Source organism: Hypanus sabinus, chromosome 6 (assembly GCF_030144855.1).
Source record: "Hypanus sabinus isolate sHypSab1 chromosome 6, sHypSab1.hap1, whole genome shotgun sequence".
Taxonomy (NCBI): Eukaryota; Metazoa; Chordata; class Chondrichthyes; order Myliobatiformes; family Dasyatidae; genus Hypanus; species Hypanus sabinus.
The window spans coordinates 123477642-123500635 of NC_082711.1; the positions used below are offsets into that span (position 1 = coordinate 123477642).

General features: G+C 40.6%; 1 protein-coding gene across 3 annotated transcripts in view; it reads left to right on the forward strand.

Moving 5' to 3' along the window:
• Positions 1-4878: 4878 nt before the first annotated feature.
• Positions 4879-22994, forward strand: part of LOC132395808 (carcinoembryonic antigen-related cell adhesion molecule 4-like) — a 53201-nt gene continuing 35085 nt past the window's right edge. For 2 of the 3 annotated variants that reach the window (XM_059972877.1, XM_059972874.1), the window contains exon 1: positions 4895-5012. The gene's annotated coding sequence lies outside the window, so the exon portion shown is untranslated. Of the gene's footprint in view, positions 5013-22994 lie in introns of all 3 variants that reach the window. The other variant, XM_059972875.1, reaches the window with a different exon arrangement.

Genomic DNA, 22994 nt, shown 5'->3' on the forward strand with positions numbered 1-22994 from the left:
TGTTTGAATTTCCAGCATCTGCAGATTTCCTTGTGTGACCTCCATATGAACTTCGTCCAGCCGTCTTTAAAGACGAACAAAAATAATTCTCCTCAGCGATCAACTGTCTGAGTGATTCCAGCTGTTAAAGGAAGGATCATGTCAACATTTTCATTGTTAATTTACCAGGATTGTTTGTTACCAGTCGGCAGGGTCGAGAGGTATTTTGCTGAAGAATAGACTGTAGATACACCTGCTAGCAATTCTGTTTCAGAATGTAAACCGTGATTAATTTTGTTTATACCACTGAAATTATAAGGAATATCTATTAAGGTGTATTAAAATGCAAACACTTCCCCCTCGTGATGTCACATGGGCACCCACACGCGCCTGACGTCACACACACGGGTCTCCATAATCGGGATCTGTCACATCTGTTGCTGTCACGTGCGCTGCACACACAGTGAGAAGGTTTAACAGTTGAGCAAATGATCACCTGACACCCACTGGGGTCACCAGTGGATTTCAAATCTATGCTATTCCCATTGGTGTGAGGCGATGTCAATCACTGGTTACATCCAATAGCTGAGTCGGACCAACTGAGAGGGCGTTATCCCGTTGTTCGTCGCCGCTCCAGGATTTAAACTCCCCATCAAACCCGAACAAATTCCAAACTAAATGTCCCGCTTTCTGATTTATTTCCATTTTCCTCCGAGGGAAGTTGGGGGCATTTGAGAAGTGTCTCCTGCGATCAGATTCAGATGTATCACTGAGAGGTAGGAGCAGACTGCTGGACCCATCAGCTTGATTCTGACTCCCTGGGGACGGAGGGATCCCGAAAGAGAAAGCGGGGATTTAATTGAAAGGACAAAGATGGTGTGAGAGGGCGCAAACAGGATGTTTGTCCCAGTGGGGACAGGAGGGGCTCATCTGTGGAAATGTCTGAGCCCACGGTAGTGACGAGTAGAGGGATTCACCATATTGGGAGGCAAATACTGGCAGACTGTTGACCTGCTACAATGGTCATAGCAAATTGGGGATAAGAGAGGTGTGGGGGGTCAATGATGGACAGGTCCAGATTCTTATTGAATGACAGGATGGGCTGGAGGGGCCGAGTAGCCTGCTCCTGTTCCTGGTGTCTGTGTGTTTACAGGGAAGGAATAACCTGACTCCTCCTGGGTTTGCAGGATGTACCAGTGGGCGTTGTTGGGACCGAGGCTTGGAGCCCAGTTGTTCCTGAACTGTGTCACCAATTTGGCTGAGATACCAAATCCAACAGAGAAACATAAAAAAACATACAGCACAATACAGGCTCTTCGACCCACAAACCTGTGCTGAACATGTCCTTACCTTAGAAATTACCTATGGTTACCCATAGCCCTCTATATTTCTAAGCTCCATGTAGCCATCCAGGAGTCTCTTAAAAGACCCTATCGTACCCACCTCCACCACTGCCACTGACAGCCCATTCCATGCACTCACCATACTCTGCATAAAAAACTTACCCCTGACATCTCCTCCGTACCTGTACATTTCTGATTCAGTTGTTGACAGAGAATCATATGGCAAAATGATGCAAAATTCATTTTCTTTTATTTTGTGTGACACAGACCTGAATAATCTACATTTAAAAGTAAATTTATTATCAGAGTACGTATACGCTGCCTTATACAATGCTGAGATTCATCGTCTTGTGGGCATACACAGTCAGTCCAAGAGACACAATAGGTTCAAAGAAGGACCACACACAACAGGACTGACACAACGTAGAAAAGAGAACACACTGTGCAAATACAAAAATATAGAAAATAATAATATATAAACAATTCAGCAAAAAATGTCAGAAACAGCAGGTGAAAGGTCCTTGAAGGCAGCTCCATGGATTGTGGGAATGAATCAGTGATGGGGTGAGTGAAGCTATCTCCTCTGCTTCAAGTGTCCGATGGTGTGGGGCAATAACAAGTCTGTGGTGCTGCTACAAGTAAGTGTTTCACTGTGCCTGCACCACCCTGTACTTGTGCACTTGCCAATTAAACTCACCTGAAAGTGAGAAAACCCCCTGAGGTTTGAGTAGTGACTATATCATCAAGAGGCTTCAGGGTGACAAAGGGAAACTGAGTGAATGGGGACAGGTCAGCTGGCAAGGAGAGGTCACCCACTTCTGGAGGGGACACAGGAACAATGAGTGTGTTTAAATGGTGAGGGATTGATGCACAGTGGGGAGGGAGGGAGGTCAAAGGTATTTACTGGAAGAGTTACTGGGTATAAGACTGAAAATAACCTCACACACTTCCTTGAGCTTTGTTGAGATTGCACCTACAATACTGTGTAAAATTCTGTTCTCTTTCCTCACAGAGTTTAGTTGTGCAAAGAATTAACTATTGGACCACCTCAGGCAACACACACAAAATACTGGAGAAAATCAGCAGGCCAGGCATCATCTACAGAAAATATTAAGTAGTCAACATTGCGGGCCGAGATCCTTCATCAGGACTGGACTTCAGCCGTAAAGGCAGCATCTAGTGACAGAAATGGCCAGTTGAGATTTTGGGTCGGTGCCCTCGCTCTGGACTGCAAGTGGAGGGGAGATGACCAGAGAAAAAATGCTGAGGTGTGGGTGTTTGACATGAACTATCAAACTAGAGCTGGATCCAGGAGAGGGAGGTGAGAGGCTGGAAGAAGTGACAGGGGGATGGAAGTGAGTGTTCGGAGTCAAACAGGGCTGGCGAAGAGGGAAGTTAATTACACAGTGGTTTAAAAAAGAGGTTAGATAATATTTGTTATAGAGAGCAGAATGAAGATTCTTCACAGCAATCCCAGAGTGGTAGGGTCATCCCAGAAGAAAGATGAAATATGAGAACACTTATTTTTAGAAAATCGCGGACTGAAATGTGAACTGATTGAAATGCACAACATCATTAATGGTCAAAACAGGGGCCATAGTCTCAGAAAAGGGGTGGATTGTTCAGGACTGGGAGGAGGGGAAATGAATCACGAGACTCAAAGGGCAGTGAGGACTCAGTCAGCCTCCGCACATAAAGCAGAGGTCAGCACATCTGTAGAGACTGCAGGAAGCACAAAATTGAGGATCAGCCAGAAACATCAGGCGGTATCTGTGGAGGGAAACAAACAGCTGACATTTCAGCAGGAGACTCAGGGGACGGTGATCAGTACAGTGAAAGGGAAGGGGTGGGGGCAGAGCTGGGAAGACTTAGCGAAGTGTGAGGTGGATACAGGTGAGGAGGGTGAAGAGAGATGGAGGAGAGAAGGGTGGAGGTAGTGACCCGGCCTGGGAGATCAGAGAACAGATTCACTTTGAAATATGAAATGAAATGGCACACAGGTCACCATACACAGCCCTGAGATTTGTTTTCTTGTGGGTATACACATTAAATTGAAGAAACAGAATAGAATCAATGAAGAACCATCCCCAACAAGGCGGACAAACAAACGGTGTGCTAAAGACAATTGTGCAAATAAAAAAGTGAAAATAAAATAATAATAATGAAGATGATAATAATAATAACAAAAATGAGCAAATATATCATCAGATAAAGAGTTCTTGAAGGTGAGTCAATAGGTTGTGATAACATTTCAGTGATGGGATGAGTGAAATTGAGTGAAGTTATCTCCTTTGATTCATTATCCTCATGGGTGAAGGGCAATAGCTGTTCCTGAACCTGGTGGTGTGAGTCATGAGGCTCCTGTACCCCTTTTCTGATGGAGCAGTGAGAGGAGAGTGTGGTCTGGGTGGTGGGGGTTCATGATGTTGGATGCTGCTTTCCTGTGACAACTGTCCATGTAGTTCTGCCGAATAGTGGGGAGGGCTTTACCCATGATGGACTGGGTTGTATCCACAATTCTTTGTAGGACTTTCCCTTAAAGGGCATTGGTGTCTCCCTTTTAGGCCATGATACAGCCTGTTAATATACTCTGCACCAGACATCTACAGAAATTTGTCAAAGTTTTAGATGTCCTGCCGAAGAATCTTCACAAACTCCTCAGGGTGCAAAGATATGGTTGTATTTTCTTTATAATTGCATGCACTTGCTGGCCTGGGGTCAGGTCCTCTGAGATAATAAGAATTTAAAAATGGCTGACCCTCTCCACCTCTGATCCCCCGATGAGGACTGGCTCATGGACGTCTGGGTCCTGCTCCCTAAGTCAATAATCAGCTCCCTGGCCTTGCTGACATTGAGTGCTATGTTGTTATTGTGGCAACACTCAGCAGATTTTCAATTTCCTTCCTACACACTTGTTTCAGCCTACAACAGTGCTGTTGGCAAACCTGAATATGGATCAGAGCTGTGCTCAGCCACACAGTGATAAGTGTAAAGCAGGGGGTTAAACACACAGTCTGATGGTTACTGTGCTAATGAGGTTGTGGAGGAGATGTTGTTGCCAATATGAGCTGACTGGCAACAAATTTTTGTAGATCTGCACCATAATGAGCTGGTCCCCACCACAAGTTGGAGCAGAGGATTCCAGTGATTCAGTACTCTTTTGAGAGAAGAAACCTCTGAACACCTCGATTTTAACTGATTGGCCTTAATTTGTAAATATGTCTCTCTCACTACTGAAACCATCTCAGAATCTATCCGCTAAAGGACCCCTATATGATCAGTTACTTTTATATAACTAACATCGGACAATGATTAATTAATAGCAATAACAATCGATATAAAACTGATTGGCATCTGCAAGGCATAACCGGAGTGTCCAGTTGCACAAGTTGAGACCAAGTTTGAAATGTATTGATTAGGTTTGAGAGATGATAGTATTGAATGCCGAGCTGCCGTCGATAAAGAGCATTCCGATGTTTGTACTTTTCCTGTCCAGATGCGCCAGGGTTGAGTGAAGGGCCAGTGAAACAACATTTGATGCAGCTCTGTTGCGCCGAGAAGCGACTAGTTGCAGATTTCATGCTGCGCATGCGCGTACCTCCGGGTGGGCAGGATTTTCTTCCGTCCTTCCGCATCGGTCCAGGGTTGGGGGAAAGTTCTCGCCTGTCGAGAGAGGTTCCCGCCTTATCGGTGAGTATTTGCGCCCGTCGTAGAGTGCTGCTGGTCTGATATTGGGCAGTGTCCCCAGTTCAATTCACCGAACGGAAAGAACATTTTAAAACGGAGACATTGTACTTTACGGACGCAGATCCACTGGTATGAGTTTCTGCCTTATTGGCCCGTTCAGGCAAGGCAATGAGATACAGATCAGACACACTGTCTTGTTTCCTGATTCTTCCTCTTTTGAGGGTTACCGCCGCCCACTGCAATGGGAGGATGACAGGAGCTAGAACCCGCCTCCCAAATTTACTGTAATTTAAAAAGTTCACCAGGGCCCTACACGACTCAACCATCCCTGAATATCCTGCAAACAAACTACCCCATAAGACATAGCAGCAGAATTAGGCTGTTTGGCCCGTTGAGTCTGCTCCGCTATCACATCATGGCTTATCTAATTTTCCTTCTCCCCATATCCCTTCATGCCCAGACTAATCAAGAATCTAACAGACTCTGCCTTAAATATACATTCAGCCTTGGCCTTCACAGCTGCCTGTGGCAAAGCATTCCACGGATTCATCACTCTCTGGGTAAAGAAATTCATCCTCAACTCCGCACTGAAAGGTCGCCACTCCATTCTGAGGCTGGGTCCTCTGGTCTTAGACCCTCTCAGAAAATGGTACTGAGAACTAAATCAGCGCTCAATATCATTGGTGTATGTTGTGAAACTCGTTTTGTGTTACGCCCGTTAACATTTTCTAGAGTCTGGTAACATCCAGGATCGCGTAAAACTCCTTATAAAATATAGCTGTTATCATGCTATTTGTAATTGTATCCGGGGTAGATCTTCAAAGATGTTGACAAACTGAAACTCAAAGCTGCTCGTTCACCCTTCCACTGCTCTTCCCTCTACTGCCCCTTCCTGAAAACCATTGTTAATTCCTTGGTCTCACCGATTTGAGTGCAGACTTCTTGTTTTGGTACTGTTCAACCAGCTGATCTATCTCACAGCTGTACACCTCCTTATCACCATCGGAAAATCTGCCATCAGTAGTTGTATCATTGGCAAACTGCTAGTTGTCCTTTGAGCTGTGCTGAGCCGGACAGTCATGGGTGGAGAGAGAGTAGAGCAGTGGGCTAAGCAGGTATCCTTGAGGTGCGCCAGTGTTGACTATCAGGAAGGAGGAGAAGCTATTTCTGATCTGCACAGACCGTGGTCTCCCAGTGAGGAAGTTAACAATCCAGTTTCAGAGAGAGGACCAGGGGTTCAGGGTTTTGGAGCCTGTTGATTAGAACTGAGTGTATGTTTGTGTTGAATGTGAAGCTGTAATCATCAAAAAGCAGTCTGATGTAGGGTTTACTCTTGTAGTTCTGTCTGGCCAATGTCTCCCTCATCTTGATCCAAGGATGTCAATCTTAGGAACATTATCTTCCACTCATTCTGTTGACCATCCATAGACCAAGCAGGTGTGCTACGATCACATTATATACTGAAAGAGGTCAAATTTACTTCAGAGGACACTGTTTGCAGCCCTTAGAAGACACTTGCCTGCTGTTGATATATAATATGACTGTCCCACCAATGCATATGGTAAGAAAGACATGCTTATTCACAGGCAGAATAGACAATAAACAATTCTCATTAGTACTGAACCCATAAGTGTTTTCACAACACTTGACAACAATGTGAATCCTTTTCAAAGGGCAGATTACATTATTCCCTGTTGTGGAATGTGGAACTCTGCAGCAACATAAAACCTCCCTTTCCCATCACCATCTACATAGAAACCCTACAGCACAATACATGCCCCTCGGCCCACAAAGTTGTGCTGACCATATCCCTACCTTAGAAATTATTAGGTTTACCCATAGCCCTCTATTTTTCTAAGCTCCATGTACCTATCTAAAAGTCTCTTAAATGACCCTATCATATCCTCCTCCACCACCATTGCTGGCAGCCTATTCCATGCACCCACCACTCTCTGAGTAAAAAACTTACCCCTGACATCTCCTCTGTACCTACTCCCTAGCACCTTAAACCTTTGTCCTCTTGGGGCAACTATCTCAGCCCTGGAAAAAAGCCTCTGACTATCCACATGATCAATGCCTCTCATAATCTTATACACATCAGGTCACCTGTCATCCTCCGTCGCTCCAAGGAGAAAAGGCTGAGTTCACTCAACCTATACCCATAAGGCATGCTCCCCAATCCAGGCAATATCCTTGTAAATCTGCTCTGCACCCTTTCTATGGCCTCCATATCCTTCCTGTAGTGAGGTGACCAGAAATGAGCACTGTATTCTAAGTGGGGTCTGACCAGGATCCTATATAGCTGTAACATTACCCCTTGGCTCTTAAATTCAATTCCACAAATGATGAAGGCCAATACACTGTACACCTTCTTAACCACAGAGTCAACCTGCGCAGCTGTTTTGAGCATCCTATGGACTCTGACCTGAAGATCCCGCTGATCCTCTACACTGCCAAGAGTCTTAACCTTAATACTATATTCTGACATCATATTTGAAAGTAGTGGGGGGGAGGGGGAAATGCGAAATGATAGGAGAAGACTGGAGGGGGTGGGATGAAGCTAAGAGCTGGAAAGGTGATTGGCGAAAGTGATACAGAGCTGGAGAAGGGAAAGGATCATGGGACAGGAAGCCTCAGGAGAAAGAAAGGAGGTGGGGGGGGGTAGCACCAGAGGGAGATGGAGAACAGGCAAACAACTAAATATGTCAGGGATGGGGTAAGAAGGGGAGGAGGGGCATTAACAGAAGTTAGAGAAGTCAATGTTCATGCCATCAGGTTGGAGGCTACCCAGCTGGTATATAAGGTGTTGTTCCTCCAACCTGAGTTTGGATTCATTTTGACAACAGAGGAGGCCATGGATAGACATATCAGAATGGGAATGGGACATGGAATTAGAATGTGTGGCCACTGGGAGATCCTGCTTTTTCTGGCGGACCGAGCGTAGGTGTTCAGCGAAACGGTCTCCCAGTCTGCGTCGGGTCTCACCAATATATAAAAGGCCACACCAGAAGCACCGGACTTAGTATACCACATCAGCCGATTCACAGGTGAAGTGTCGCCACACCTGGAAGGACTGTCTGGGGCCCTGAGGGAGGAAGGAAGTGGAGGGAGGTGTAGCACATGTTCCGTTTACAAGGATAAGTGCCAGGAGGGAGATCGGTGGGAAAGGATGGGGGGGACAAGTGGACAAGGGAGTCACAACCCTGTGAAAAGCAGAAGGGGGGGAGGGAAAAATGTGTTTGGTAGTGGGATTCCGTTGGAGGTGGCAGAAGTTACAGAGAATTATACGTTGGACCTGGAGGCTGGTGGGGTGGTAGGTAAGGACAAAGGGAACCCTATCCTGAGTGGGGTGGCGGGTGGATGGGGTGAGGGCAGATGTGCGGGAAATGGGAGATATGTGTTTGAGAGCAGAGTTGATGATGGACGAAGGGAAGCCCCTTTGTTTAAAAAAGGAAGACATCTCCTTCGTCCTGGAATGAAAAGCCTCATCCTGAGAGCAGATGCGGTGGAGACGGAGGAATTGTGAGAAGGGGATAGCCTTTTTGCAAGAGACAGGGTGGAAAGAGGAATAGTCCAGGTAGCTGTGAGAGTCTGTAGGCTTATAGTAGATATCAGTTGATAGGCCATCTCCAGAGATGGAGACAGAAAGATCAAGAAAGGGGAGGGAGGTGTCGGAAATGGACCAGGTAAATTTGAGGGCAGGGTGAAAGTTGGAGGCAAAGTTAATGAAGTCGATGAGCTCAGCATGCGTGCAGGAGGCAGCATCAATGCAGTCGTCGATGTAGCGAAGGAAAAAAGGGGGATGGATACCGGTATAGCCTTGGAACATGGACTGTTCCACAAAGCCAACAAAAAGGCAGGCATAACTGGGACCCATACGGGCTACACCCTTGGTTTGGAAGAAGTGGGAGGAGCCAAAGGAGAAATTATTGAGAGTAAGAACTAATTCCGCTAGACGGAGGAGAGTGGTGGTAGAGGGGAATTGGTTAGGACTGGAATCCAAAAAAAAACGAAGAGCTTTGAGACCATCTCGATGGGGGATGGAGGTATATAGGGACTGGACGTCCATGGTGAAAATAAGACTGTGGGGGCCAGGGAACTTAAAATCTTTGAAAAAATTCAAAGCATGAGAAGTGTCATGAACATAGGTGGGAAGAGATTGAACAAGTGGGGATATGACAGTGTCAAGGTATGCAGAAATGAGTTCAGTGGGGCAGGAGCAAGCTGAGGCAAAAAGTCTACCTGGACAGGCAGGTTTGTGGATCTTGGGTAGGAGGTAGAAACGGGAAGTGCGGGGTGTGGGAACTATGAGGTTGGTGGCATTGGATGGGAGATCCCCAGAGCTAATAAGGTTGGTGATGGTATAGGAGACAATGGCCTGGTGCTCCTTAGTGGGGTCATGATCAAGGGGTAAATAAGAGGAGGTATCAGAGAGTTGTCGCTGTGCCTCGGCCAAGTAGAAGTCAGTACGCCAGACAACAACAACTCCCCCCTTATCAGCAGGTTTTATAGTGAGGTTGGGATTGGTGCGGAGGGAGCGGAGAGCAGAGCGTTCGGAAGGAGTGAGGTTGGAATTGGAACAGGGTTTGGTGAAGTCAAGACGGATTATGTCCTGTTGGCAATTAGCAATAAAGAGATCCAGAGCGGGGTGTCCATGAAGAGGGAGAGGGTTGAAGATGGGAGAAGAGGTCATCGGTGGGTGTAGGAGAGTCCCTGTCAATGAAACAACTTTGCCAAACTTACCAAAGTAACAAATTCGCTGGCATCTTCTAACACTAATCCCAACCCCTCTGTGTTACCCTGGACTCTGGTATAATTTCAGTTACTTCAGGCTCTGTGATGGTCAGTTTCCTAGAAGTTTAATGTCCTTCCCACCTACCATCCTGGTGTACGATGTCTTCCTGTGAATATTTTATAATGAGTGAAACAACATTTGAAAAATGCTTGGTGTCACCACCTCAATCGATATGCCTCTTGTGCGAGTCACTGTCCGGCTCAGTGTTCCCATGAGCCTGGTCCCACTGTACTGTAACCTTACCATGACCATCATTACCTGAAAGCTGTTCAACAATTGGGCCTGAAAGCTGATAATTATTATTCACTCTGGAATACTTCATAATATCATCTCGAGAATTTTATTTCAGAACTGTACATTTGCACCTTCTGGAATATGTAAGGTTTTTTGTCCACCCCCGTCATACCATTCTCCCCAACATACTACAGATATGAGTCCTTTTTCTCCTTTGGTAGACCCAAAAGCTTAAGCTGTTGTTCCTTCTGCCTTCTGATCTCACCAGTCTGCAGCAGCCATTCCTGCCCATTTAAAGCACCTTGCTTTGCTAATTCGTCAGCCTTCCTGTTCCCCTCAGGATAATTTTGAGTGAACTTTGACCTTCATGACTGTAACCGTAATGCATGGTTCTCTGAATGCCATCCTGTACGGGATATTAACTATCTACAGAAAAAAAGGATGTTTCCCCTTTGTTTTGTGTCTTTGTTCTTGTGTGTTGTTTTATCTGATCTCCTTCCACTTTCTCCACCTTTGTTTTGATACAAATGGTCCCTGGAGATAATCTGCTATTATATCATGGCATTTGTGCTTTTCTCCAGTAAATGAAGGTTATCTGCAAGGAAGGTAGAAAATTTTAATATGCTTTTCAACTACATTTCAACCCTACAGTGTCAGGGCTGACTGCCCAAATCATTTTGACTCGACCACCCAGTGTCGAGTCTGGATAAGCGTCTATGTTAAGATGGTGAGGGAATTAATGCCAAACTGCTTTTTGAGCCAGCCTAATATTTAAATTGGTAATTTTCATGACAAACACTCTGATTGCATCATAACTCTTTTTAAAGGAAATTCAAATGCAAAAATCACTATGTCTAAAGTCTAGAGCAACATATTTTATGTTCTGTAAAAAGAAGGCAGTGAGAAAGAACAGCTGTTAGGATTGCTCCCCAAATATTCCAATATTCCAAAATCTTAATTTAAAATTCCTAATTTAACTGTCTACTCATGAGCAATTTCCCTCTGAAATGAGGGCATCTAATAGAGGTGCAGAAATTTCCATTACCTTAACCTGAATTCTATATGGCCAGTGTGGAATTTGGATCTCCTTGTGAAACAGTTTCTTGGAAAAAAAAACATGAAAAAGCACTGAACAAAAACAAAGATAGGACAGAACAAAAATTCATATTTGTAATTTTCTTCTTTCAATACCTTCATAAGTAACTGCAAAAGTTAGAATGAACAGTTAATTCCCACCATGGAAAACTTCAACATTTCTTTTGGCACCATGTTAGTGTGCATCGGCATTCCTAGGTCCCTTTGTTCTACCGCAGATCTCAGTTCCCGAACACTCACTGTGTAAGTTTTAGCCTGGCGGCTTGTCCCGTTAAAGTGCAGAACCTTGCAATTGTCTATGTTAAACTCCACTTAGTATTTTTCAGCCCATTTTCCCAGCTGTTCAGTTTAGAAGCTTTGATTGCTTTCTGCACTGTCCACTCCACCCCTAATTTTAATGTCATCCACAATTTTTTGATTCGCTTTGCCCCGTTATTATTCAATCATTCCTATAGGCAATAAACAACAGCAGACCCAGCACCAATGCCTGCAGGACACAGGACCAGAGAGTGACACTATATACTGGCTTCTCCCACTAAGCCCACATTGAATCCAGTTGACTGCTTCATCCTGAATGCCAAATAACATATTGTGGTATATTTTGGTATATTATATGGTATATTTTGTCATAGATTATGCAGACAACATTCAGCTTTCCCTTCATCAAACTTCTTGGTAACAGCTTCAAAAACATCTGTAAAATTCGTTGGATGTGATCTGCCACAGGCAAAGCCATGTTGAGTATCCCCAATTAGACTCTGTTTACCCAAATACATATATATGATGTCCATTATAGTACCTTCCAAAAAATATAGGGAAAAATACTGAATTCCAGTCAGTATATATATGTCTGTTAAATAGTTCAGTTGAAATATTTTTTAAAAAACATGAATTAAAATGTAGTGAGGTAGCGTTCATGGGCTCAGTGCCATTCAGAAATTGGATAGCAGAGGGGAAGAAGCTATTTCTGAATCGCTGAGTGTGTGCCTTCAGAATTCTGTACTTTCTTCCTGATGACAACGATGTGAAAGGGACATTAATGGATGCCGCCTTCCTAATACATCGCTCATTGAAGATGTATTGGATACTGCGGAGGCTAGTATATGATAGAGATGACTAATTTTACAAGTTTCTGCAACCTATTTTCATCCTGTGTCATGGACCCACCCCTCCCCCCCATAGCAGACAGTGATGCGGCCTGTCAGAACGCTCTCCACAGTACATTTGTAGAAGTTTTTGAGTGTTTTGGGTGACAAACCAAATCTCAAGTTCATAATGGAATCTAGCTGCTGACTTGCCTTCTCGATAGCTGCATCAATCTGTTGCATCCAGATTCAAACTTGTGGTTCCTTTTTAAAGTCAGGATACGTACACTGATATCGTAGACCAAACTATTTTACTAGGAGGTTGTCTGGAAACGAGGAAACAGAGAAAAAGAATCAATGTGCCTTGTTAAGGGGAGCATTTCGTGGGATGATGCCACTCATGTTCTTTACATTCATTTATCTTGAGCAGCAATTACTTATTCCAATTTTCAGAGCTTATAAAAATAAACATCTTCAACTAGTTGAGAGACTTGTTTCATTCTTAAAATCTCTTTATTGATACATAATCTACAGCTATAAAATGATACAGTACTTCAACAAGTTGATATATATACAATTAATAAAGCTGAAAAAATATCAAAAAAGAATAATATATGATAATGAAAAATATATTTTTAAAGAAAAGAAGGAAGAAAGTGAACCCCAACTAACTAAAAAAAAGAAACCCCACTAGCTACTAGAGAAGGAAAAAGGAAAAAAAGAGAAAAAAAAGGAAAAAACCCCCATTAGGAATCAACTCCCAGAGCAATGCATCTTACCGTCATCTATATATAGATAAGAAGAAGCAACAACCGCCAATTCACATTTATATAAAATAAAATTGGAAGGAAACCATATAAATTAATTTAAATTAAATCATAATATTTGGCAAAAGAGCCCCATCTTCTCTCAAAATCAAATCGAGGATCAAAAGTTCTACTTCTAATTTTTTCTAAACTAAGACATAACATTACTTGAGAAAACCATTGAACTAATGTAGGGGCAGAGGTATCTTTCCATTTCAATTAAATAGCCCTTCTTGCCAACAATGTAACAAATACAATTACATGTTGGACTGAAGATGAAATACCCTGAATATGTTGCGAAACTATTCCAAATAGAACAGTTAATGTATTAGGTTGTAAATTAATTTCCAGAGCTTTAGAAATTGTAGAAAATAAAGATTTCCAAAAAGATTTTAATGAAGAACATGACCAGAACATATGTGACAAAATGGCTACTTCAGTTTTACACCTATCGCAATAATTGCTAATGTTAGGAAATACTTTGGATAGCCTCTCCTTTGTTAAGTAATAAAGTGAACAATTTTAAATTTAATTAAACAGTGATTGGCACATATCAAAGAAGAATTGACCATTTTCAGAACTCGCAACCAATCTTCATTAACATATTAAGTTCTCTCTCCCAATGTTGTTTAATCTTTAGTGAGAAGATATCTTTTTGATGTAAAAATAAATTATAAATTCTATCCATGGAGTGGCTTACTAAAGGATTCATATTCAAAATAGTTTCCAACAAATCAGATTCTTGCATATATGGAAACTTAGATAAGTATTTTTGTAAAAAATGTCTAACCTGAAAATATTGCAGAAAGTGTGTATGAGAGAGAGAATATTTGCTAATTAACTCTTTAAAAGTCATCAATGGACCATCACAAAATAAATCTGCAAAAAAACAGATCCCCTTATTTCTCCAAAAGAGAAAAATAGGATTGGTTATTGAAGGTTTAAATAAAAAAATTCGATATAAAGAGCTAGACAATTTAAATTGTTTAAAATTTAAAAATTTGCGAAACTGAAACCAAATTCATAAGGATTGTTTAATAACAGATTTATATTTGGAATTTTAGAGAGTTGTAAAGGTAATGGAGCTCCTAATAATGAGGTTAAATGAAATTGTTTGATAGCTTTTAATTACAAATCAATCCATGCTGGTTTTTGGCTCTTATCGAGCCAATATAGCCAAAAACATAATTGTCAAATATTAACAGCCCAATAATACAATCTTAAATTAGGAAATGCAAGTCCACCATCTTTTTAAGATTTTTGTAAATGCTACTTATTAATTCTTGGTCTTTTATTGTTCCAAATAAAGGACGAAATAATAGTCAATTTGATCAAATAATTTTTTTGATAAAAAGATAGTTATATTTTGAAAAATATATAAAATCTAGGTAAAATCATCATTTTCACAGCATGGATACTACCTATTAAAGAAAGTGTGATTCCATCTAGAAAATAATTGTTTCATAGAGTCAATTAAAGGAACTACATTAGCTTTAAAAAGATCATTTTTTTTAGTAATTATAATACCTAAATATTTAAAAGAATTAACAATTCTGAATATCGTTATATATAAAAACAGGAGCATTTAATGGAAACAATCCACTTTTATTTTAAGTTAAGTTTATATCCTGAAAATTTTCCAAAATCATTTAGTATTTCCAAAAGATTAGGAATAGATTCTTCAGAGTTCGAAATATAAACCAAAAGATCATCTGTATAAAGAGCAATCTTATGTATGGTCCCATTTATACAGATACCATGAATATTTTTAGCTTCACGGAGTGTTATGGCCAAAGGCTCCAGTACAAGATTAAATAATAAAGGGCTTAATGGACAAACCTATATAGTACCTCGTGAAAGTGAAAAAAAGAGGACCTGAGATTATTAGTAATAACAGTAGCAGTAGGATTCTTATAGACCATTTGAATCCACCTATTAAAATTATTACCAAAACCAAATTTTTCTAATACCTTAAACAGATATGTCCATTCAACTCTATCAAATGCCTTTTCTGTGTCAAGAGAAATAAGACATTGGGGTACCTTAGATATTGATGAATATATGATGTTCATCAATTTCTGAATATTGGAGAGTAACGGCCTTTAATAAAGCCTGTTTGATCTATAGAAATATTTTTAGTTAAAAATGTTTCCAAACGGTTAGCCATTATCTTAGAAAGAAGTTTTACGTCCACATTCAATAACAAACTAGGTCTACATGATGAACATTCAGTAGGATCTTTATCTTTCTTAAGGATTAAGGAAAAAGAAGCTTCATAAAAAGAAGACAGTAAATTACCCTTCTCAAAAGATTCATGAAATATTTCCAAAAGATATGGAGAAAGTAATTTTTCAAATTTTTTGTAAAATCCTACCGAATAGCCATCATCCAGGAACTTTACCTGATTGCATTGACAACATAGCTTTCTGAATTTCATGCTCAGTAATTGGAGCATCAAGCATCTGTTGATCTTCAACAGTAATTTGAGGAAATTTAATCTTATGTAAACAATCATTCATTTTGGAGGAATCTGCAGGAAATTGAGATTTATAAAGATCAGAATAAAAATCCTGAAAAATGTTATTAATGTCGTCATAGTTACTTACTATATCTCCATTATCTTTACGGATTTTCTTTACAATCCAGGCATTTAAATAATCCAAATATGGTTGTCAAATCTCAATGGCGTATCTATTCCTAAGGGTATAAATAATCTTCTCAAGGGATATACAACTTTGCATTTCTTTATTCCAACGATCAATATGATTTCCATGTTACCGCTATGCATCTCCTGGCTACTGACAGTGCAATTTTGATAAATTTAGATTTATTCCTGGGGAGGCTAGCTTTCAAAACTGCTAAATTCCCCAGCAGAAACAATTCTGGGTCTAGAGGGAAATCCATCCCCAGAATCTTTCCCAATACCTCCCCCAAATCTGTCCAAAAAAATCTGAGTTTCATACATAGCTAGGTGGAATGCACAAAGGTACCAGCATCTATGCCGCACCTGAAACACTTGTCAGAAATTTCTGGTTTATTTTTATGTATTTTTTTCAGGTGTGAGATATAACTGATGTAAAAAATTAAAATCTATCATTCTACGTCTAGAGTTGGTAAGAGTGTTAACACTATCCTAACATAGATGTGACCAGCATTGATGATCAATTACAATGCCCAAATCTGACTCCCATCTTTCCCTCGATCTGTATATACCAGACTTTGGGCATTGGTCTTGGAATACAGAATACAGATTAGGGATGAATTTAGTTGTATTCCCCTTTCGAATTGGAATCTCCATGTCTGAACAACTTGGTGGGGCCAGTGATGGACCCAAACAGTCCCTCAAAAAACATCGTAATTGGAGATAACAGAAGAATGTATTATTAGATAAATTATATTTACTTTTAAGCCCCTCAAAAGACATAATTTGCCTCTGTTGATTATAACAATCTTCAACGCACCTGATACCGTGTTGATACCAGGAGACTAGAAATTTATTACCCAGAGTCATGGGTATTAATCTATTCTGAGATAGAGGTGTCTTTGAGGATATTCCCTTTTTTTAGACCCATAAATTGTTAAATTTTTTCCCAGACTTAAATTACATGTCTCAGTAGAGGATTATTTGTTTTCTTTTTAATTAACTTGGAGTCCCATTTATATATAAATTCTTCTGCCATCTCTTCTCCTACCATATGTAAGCCAATTATAACCCAAGAATGAATAGTTGTGTCATTAAAAAAAGCAATAAAATGTGCTTGTGCAGCTCAATAATATTTTTTAAAATCTGGTCATTTTAACCCTCTCAATTTATAATCCCAGATCAATTTTTCCATGGAGATTCTAGATATTTTACCTGACCATAAAAATAGTCGAACATGTCCATTGAGAATCTTAAAAAAAAATTAGATAATGGGATGGGTAAAGACTGAAAAAGATATTGAAGTCTTTGCATTATCTTCATTTCTATACAGTTTACCCTGCCCATCAGTGTGATGGGAAGGTTTATCCACCTACGTAGGTCCTCCTTGACATTCTGCAGCAAGGGGAGATAATTAAATTTATAAAGGTAATCCAAATTACGATTAAACTTGATCCCCAGATATTTCATGTTGGAATTAACCCATCTAAACTGAGTACCATATTGATATTGGGCATAATCTCCTTTACCTAAAGGTAAAATTTCACTTTTGTTCCAATTTATTTTGTATCCTGAGACTATACCATAATTGTCCAGCAAGGCCCTAAGTCTTACCAAAGAGCTGGCCTGGTCAGCCAAATATACTAAAATGTCATCAGCAAATAAATTAATTTTTTAAAAAGGAAGAAAAAAAAAGAGAAAAACCCTCCCAACTGGTGCTCCAAGTCCATGGCACCTTAACCCCTCTTACTGTGGGGTCCGATAAATATCGCACTAAAGATGGACATTCTTTAACATGTGACATAATTAATCTTTTTTTAAAGAAGAGAGAAAAGATTATCCATTCCCCAATAACTCCTTAATTAAACATCTGTAAAAAATAAATTATATTCCACACCCAATATTATTAAATATCTAATATCCATGATATTGAAAGTAAATATCATTAATATAGCAGTATATCCAAATAGAAAAGAGAATTCAAAGAAACTTACTAAATATAACCCTAAATATAATAGCTTAATACATATACAGCATACAAAAATTAAACATATCAAAAAAAGATATCTATATAATCAAAATGATTCATATTAGTTATAACAAAATTAAATGATCTATATAGTTCCTAAGTAGTATAATTAAAAAAAGATCCAGAAAGAAAAAAAATGAGATAGATTTAATAGGAAATTAATATTCATAGTAATTTCCATTCATAGTCATATGGATTTTAAGTTCAACATTTTAAGTCATAATAGTCTTCATCCATAGTTATATTGATTCAAAGTTGAAGATTATAATGTTGTTAAAGTAATTGATATTAATAAAAACATCAAATAATCTTCTTCATATATTTTGTCCAAGATACACCTTTTTAGGCCTCTTATTCCAGAATCAAGATGTCTCAGGTATTTTTTGAATAAAGTTTATTGCCTCCTGGGGGTTAGTAAAAAATTTCCTCCCTCCATCAGGCAGAGTAATTCTCAGCTTTGCTGGATGTAATAAAGAATATTGAACACCTTTATTCTTTAATAACCTCCTTGCTAAGTCAAAGCCTTTCCTTTTCCTTAACAAGGTCAGAATAATATCTGGAAAAAAGGATATCTTTCCCCCTTCAATCTCTAATAGGCCATTTCTCTTCCTGGCCTCCATTGCTGCAGCTTGTAATACTTTTTGTTTATCTTGATACTTCAAAGAGCGTATAAGAATAGAACGTGACCTTTGCTGTGGAAGTGGTCGGGGGAGTAAAGTCCTGTGTGCTCTTTCTATAATTAATTCTTGGTCAAAACACTTTTTCCCCAAACCTTGGGGAATTCATTCTTGAAAGAAAGTTACTGGGTCTCTTCCTTCCAGTCCCTCTTTTAAACCCACTATTTTGATATTGTTTCTTCTGCTATAGTTTTCAAGGGAGTCCGGTTTATCCATTATTTTTACTTTCTCAATCCTCCAGGGATTTTTTTCTTCTTCCAGGCTTTGTAATCTATTCACAACATCCTTCGTATTATTTTCTAACTCCTGGGTTTGCAAATTTAAAGATCTGCTTCATTTCCTTAGATTCTTGAGTGATAAGATTTAAATGACTCTGGAATTTGTCCATCCTACTGGTTAAAGTCCGGACTGCACTGGTCAATTCATGAATCGCTTCCGCGCCTCTTAATTCCAGACATCCCTGGGAGTGCAAGGCCAGCAACACTAGCACCAGCAGGATTTCCACGGTTTTTCCTTTTAACCATTGCTTTTGTTAAAGTTATATGAGAGCCTTATAAACAGCTTATAAAGAACTTATATAGGAGTTATTGAGGGAAGCATCCGATCAATGGCACGACATCCCACGTAGGAGATTGATGGGTAAAATCAAAGCTCATGGCATTGGGGGGAAGACATTGATATGGACAGAAAACTGGTTGGCAGATATAAAGAAAAGGGTAGCGGTGAATGGGTGTTTCTCGGAATGGCAGGTGGTGACTAGTGGGGTGCCACAGGGCTCGGTATTGGGACCACAGCTGTTTACGATTAACATCAACGATTTAGATGAAGGCATTGAGAATAACATCAGCAAGTTTGCTGATGATACTAAGCTGGGTGGCAGTGTGACATGTGATGAGGATGTTAGGAGAATTCAGGGTGACTTGGATAGGCTGGATCAGTGGGCAGATACTTGGCAGATGACGTTTAATGTGAATAAGTGTGAGGTTATCCACTTTGGGAGTAAGAACAGGAAGGCAGATTATTATCTGAATGGTGTAAAGTTAGGTAAGGGAGAAATACAAAGAGATCTAGGAGTCCTTGTTCATCAGTAACTGAAGGTGAATGAGCAAGTGCAGCAGGCTGTGAAGAAGGTCTTTATTACAAAGGGAATTGAGTACAGAGCAAGGAAATCCTCTTGCATTTGTACAGAGCCCTGGTGAGACCACACCTGGAGTATTGTGTACAGTTTTGGTCTCCAGGGTTAAGGAAGGACATCCTGGCTGTAGAGGAAGTGCAGCGTAGATTCACAAGGTTAATTCCCGGGATGTCCGGACTGTCTTACGCAGAGAGGTTAGAGAGACTGGGCTTGTACACGCTGGAATTAAGGAGATTGACAGGGGATCTGATTGCAACATATAAGATTATTAAGGGATTGGACAAGATAGAGGCAGGAAATGTGTTCCAGATGCTGGGAGAGTCCAGTACCAGAGGGCATGGTTTGAGAATAAGGGGTAGGTCATTTAGGACAGAGTTAAGGAAAAACTTCTTCTCCCTGAGAGTTGTGGGGGTCTGGAATGCACTGCCTCGGAAGGCAGTGGAGGCCAATTCTCTGGATGCTTTCAAGAAGGAGCTAGATAGGTATCTTATGGACAGGGGAATCAAGGGATATGGGGACAAGGCAGGAACCGGGTATTGATAGTAGATGATCAGCCATGATCTCAAAATGGTGGTGCAGGCTCGAAGGGCCGAATGGTCTATTTCTGTGTCTATTGTCTGTTATCACGTGACCCTCTGTACATAATGATATATTGACTTAATGTATCTTTTTTTTGTTAATCTTCAATAATAATTGATAAAAAAGATTTTAAAATGAAATGAAAGCAGTGCGTACTGCACGCTGGAGGAGCTCAGTGGGTCGGGCGATATCCGTGGAAACAAGCAGTCAAGTCCTGGCGAAGGGTCTCAGCCTGAAATGTTGACTGCTTGTTTCCACGGATGCTGCCTGGCCTGCTGGGTTCCTCCAGCGTGTTGTAAGTGTTACATTTTCATCCAAATCATTGAAATACAGTGGACCCCAGTTAATTGGGACGCATCGGTACATTTTGCCCAATTAAGTGGCTGCCCCAATTAGCTGAAGTTTTATAACCATATAACAATCACAGCATGGAAACAGGCTATCTCGGCCCTCCTAGTCCGTGCCGAACTCTTAATCTCACCTAGTCCCACCTACCCGCACTCAGCCCATAACCCTCCACTACTTTCCTGTCCATATACCTATCCAATTTTACCTTAAATGACACAACTGAACTGGCCTCTACTACTTCTACAGGAAGCTCATTCCGCACAGCTATCACTCTCTGAGTAAAGAAATACCCCCTTGTGTTTCCCTTAAACTTCTGCCCCCTAACTCTCAAATCATGTCCTCTCGTTTGAATCTCCCCTACTCTCAATGGAAACAGCCTATTCACGTCAACTCTATCTATCCCTCTCAAAATTTTAAATACCTCGATCAAATCCCCCCTCAACCTTCTACGGTCCAATGAATAGAGACCTAACTTGTTCAACCTTTCTCTGTAACTTAAGTGCTGAAACCCAGGTAACATCCTAGTAAATCGTCTCTGCACTCTCTCTAATTTATTGATATTTTTCCTATAATTCGGTGACCAGAACTGCACACAATATTCTAAATTTGGCCTTACCAATGCCTGGTACAATTTTAACATTACATTCCAACTTCTGTACTCAATGCTTTGATTTATAAAGCTCAGCATTCCAAAAGCCTTCTTCACCACCCTATCTACATGAGACTCCACCTTCAGGGAACTATGCACTGTTATTCCTCGATCTCTCTGTTCCTCTGCATTCCTCAATGCCCTACCATTTACCCTGTATGTTCTATTTGGATTATTCCAGCCAAAATGTAGAACCTCACACTTCTCAGCATTAAACTCCATCTGCCAACGTATCGCCCATTCTTCTAACCAGCATAAATCTCCCTGCAAGCTTTGAAAACCCACCACATTATTGACAACACCTCCTACCTTAGTATCATCAGCATACTTACTAATCCGATTTACCACCCCATCATCCAGATCATTTATGTATATTAAAAACAACATTGGGCCCAAAACAGATCCCTGAGGCACCCCGCTAGTCACCAGCCTCCATCCCGATAAACAATTATCCACCACTACTCTCTGGCATCTCCCATCCAGCCACTGTTGAATCCATTTTATTACTCCAGCATTAATACCTAACGACTGAACTTTCTTAACTAACCTTCCATGTGGAACTTTGTCAAAGGCTTTGCTGAAGTCCATATAGACTGCATCCACTGCCTTACCCTCGTCAACATTCCTCGTAACTTCTTCAAAAAATTCATTAAGGTTTGTCAAACATGACCTTCCATGCACAAATCCATGCTGGCTACTCCTAATCAGATCCTGTCTATCCAGATAATTATTAATACTATCTCTAAGAATACTTTCCATTAATTTACCCACCACTGATGTCAAACTGACAGGTATATAATTGCTAGGCTTACTTCTGGAACCCTTTTTAAACAATGGAACCACATGAGCAATACGCCAATCCTCCGGCACAATCCCCGTTTCTAATGACATCTTAAAGACCTCCGTAAGAGCGCCTGCTATTTCTACACAAACTTCCCTCAAGGAATATCCTGTCAGGACCCAGAGATTTATCCACTTTTAAATTTCTTAAAAGCGCCAGTACTTCCACCTCTTTAATTGTCATAGGTTCCATAACTTCCTTACTTGTTTCCCACACCTTACACAATTCAATATCCTTCTCCTTAGTGAATACTGAAGAGAAGAAATCGTTCAAAATCTCTCCCATCTCCCTCGGCTCCACACATAGCTGACCACTCTGATTCTCTAAGGGGCCAATTTTATCCCTCACTATCCTCTTGCTTTTAATATAACTGTAGAAACCTTTCGGATTTACTTTCACCTTATTTGCCAAACCAACCTCGTATCTTCTTTTAGCTTTTCTAATCTCTTTCTTAAGATTCCTTTTACATTCTTTATATTCCTCGAGCAATTCCTTTACTCCATGCTGCCTATATCTATTGTAGACATCCCTCTTTTTCCGAACCAAATTTCTAATATCCCTTGAAAACCAATGTGCTTTCAAACCTTTAACCTTTCCTTTCAACCTAACAGGAACATAAAGATTCTGTACCCTCATAATTTCACTCTTAAATGACCTCCATTTCTCTATTACATCCTTCCCATAAAACAACTTGACCCAATCCACTCTCTCTAAATCCCTTCGCATCTCCTCAAAGTTAGCCTTTCTCCAATCAAAAATCTCAACTCTAGGTCCTGTCCTGTCCTTCTCCATAATTATATTGAAGCTAATGCTATTGTGATCACTGGACCCGAAGTGCTCCCCAACACATACATCTGTCAGCTGACCTATCGCATTCCCTAACAGGAGATCCAACACTGCCCCATCTCTAGTCGGTACTTCTATGTATTGTTGCAAAAAACTATCCTGCACACATTTCACAAACTCTAAACCATCCAGCCCTTTTACAGAATGAGCTTCCCAGTCTACGTGTGGAAAATTAAAATCTCCCACAATCACCACCTTGTGTTTACTACAAATATCTGCTATCTC